Source organism: Olea europaea, unplaced genomic scaffold, assembly GCF_002742605.1.
Source record: "Olea europaea var. sylvestris unplaced genomic scaffold, O_europaea_v1 scaffold307, whole genome shotgun sequence".
NCBI classification, from domain to species: domain Eukaryota; kingdom Viridiplantae; phylum Streptophyta; class Magnoliopsida; order Lamiales; family Oleaceae; genus Olea; species Olea europaea.
In genome coordinates this window covers 654,831-657,075 of record NW_019249416.1, presented here as the reverse complement: position 1 = coordinate 657,075, position 2,245 = coordinate 654,831, and the positions used below count along the sequence as shown (strand labels likewise).

The following is a 2,245-nucleotide window of genomic DNA, read 5'->3' as shown; positions in this document are numbered from 1 at the left end:
TGTAACACCAGATGATGGACTTGGGGATTTCAGGGATCCATCAATGAAGCCTAATTTATTTTTCACACTCAACGCCATGGAAATTGAGCAGCTCCAAGAGGTGTAATTATCTCCATTGAAGATTTCAGAAACAATCAGTGTACCAGGATTGTCACTAGGATGTAGATAATAATGATTGGTTGGATCTTCAGCGGGATTGAAAAGAGAATTGATTGAGCTTGACATGCTTCAAGCGAATTGTTGATGAATAAAGGGAAGAATTTGTGAAAGCTCTGATACCATGTAAAATTCATCAACTCGGGTTACATTGAACCCAGCAACTATACGTGCAGAAACCCAGAAATAAAGGGCAAAAGCCTGATGAAGAAGAAGAAGAACTTTTACTGCTTAGAACTTAAACTTTGTGAGTTACATTCAACTATTTATAGACATACCAGCTGGATCAACTAATTGACAAACTAACTTTCCAACTGACTAACAGAGCTAACTAATTCACTGAGTTAACTAAATTTCCAACTTCTTCTGCTGGTTTCCCGTTTGCTTCTGCTGTATTGTAAGAGACTGTCTCGTTTTTTATGGGCTTTTCCCTTTCTGCCAGTCTTCCGCCAGTGGATCCATCAGCGCCGCCGTCAAGCTGAATCGTCAGGATGCTAATATCGCTATCAATTGGGCTGGTGGGCTACACCATGCAAAAAAGAGCGAGGCTTCTGGGTTCTGCTATGTCAATGACATAGTGCTGGGAATTCTCGAGCTTCTCAAGTTCCACACGGTAATTCATGAGCTATGGGTCATTCAGTTGCTTCATAACTGTTCTATTTGGTGTCGTTCATCTCAATTTAAATGACCTTCTTTGAAGTTTAATGTTGTTTTTGGTGTTAAGTTTCTTATCAAATTTTTTGTCTGCCCATGTTAGTGATTATAGAACAGTAAAATTTCAAGGTTTTTTCCTTTTTGCTTTTTTGGAGTTCAGTTTTGGAAATGTATTTTGTTTTTTTTTCTTTTCGAGCCAATTTCATGAAGCAAGCTTTTCGAAATGCGGAACTGACAAAAGATATCAACAGAGGCTGCTCAATGCACCATTTAGGATAGGGGATTGAATTATTATTAATGGTAAACCTAAAAGAACGGAAAGGATGTGGGAGAAAACTACGTTGATTTGTACTGAATGAAGTGTTATTTGATTTCCCTTGTTCTCCATAACAACAAAGCTTTTTTTTTTTTAATTGTCTTCTCTTCCTGGACAGTGGGCAAGATCGTAATTTTTGTGAGTGATGCTATCATTATGATAAGCCATCGGTATTTTTTCACGAGTTTTATTCTTAGATACTTCATACTTCAAGAGTTAATACTATTGATTGCTTGTGATTAATTTGTCAAAGAATGTGCTTGAGTTATTTGGTTTCTACTGATTGCTTGCAACTAAAATGATTATAATTTACAATACAAGTATGTTTTTAGTAGGCTTATTTACTGTTTTTGCTGATTGCTTTCTTAATGACAGCGTGTGCTTTACATAGACATTGATGTTCACCACGGAGATGGTGTTGAGGAGGCTTTTTATAACATTGATCGAGTAATGACAGTGTCTTTCCATAAATATGGGGAATTTTTCCCTGGATCTGGGCATATTAAAGATGTTGGAGCTCATTAGGGAAAGACTACGCTCTTAATGTTCCTCTGAGTGATGGAATAGATGATGAGAGGTACTGTAGCTTATTTCATCCCATCATCAAAAAAGACATGGAGGTCTACCAGCCAGATGTTGTAGTTTTTCAATGTGGTGCAGGTTCATTGTCTGGTGATAGGTTAGGTTGCTTCAATTTGTCCATTAAAGGGCATGTAGATTGTCTTCGTTACCTAAGGTCTTTCAATGTTCCCCTTATGCTTTTGGGTGGTGGAGGGTATACAATGCGGAATGTTGCCCACTGTTGGTGCTATGAGGTCTCTCTCTCTCCTTGTTGGGACCGAGGGGATGTAAAGAATGAAGTTAATGACGCGATATGAAGTATTAAGGATTGCAACAATATAAAAATATATCAAGGTATAAAGTAAAGAAGAAAAAAGAGAGGAATTAACGCAGAGGCAAGATGTATTATTAATTAACAATGTAAAGAGAATACAACGCCACAGCAATATTAGCTCCTAGTAAACTGAAAGAGGAGTCACGTATTTATAGTACACGAGTCAAACGTTAAAACTAGGCAAGAGATGGAAAATAGAAAAAAAAAAATGGTGTAAAAAAAAG

The 2,245-nt window shown here is 37.1% G+C and overlaps 1 pseudogene; it reads left to right on the top strand.

The window, feature by feature from the left end:
* The window catches only part of LOC111385005, a 7,316-nt pseudogene extending 5,312 nt beyond the window's left edge, over positions 1 to 2,004 (top strand).
* The last annotated feature ends 241 nt before the right edge of the window (positions 2,005 to 2,245 follow it).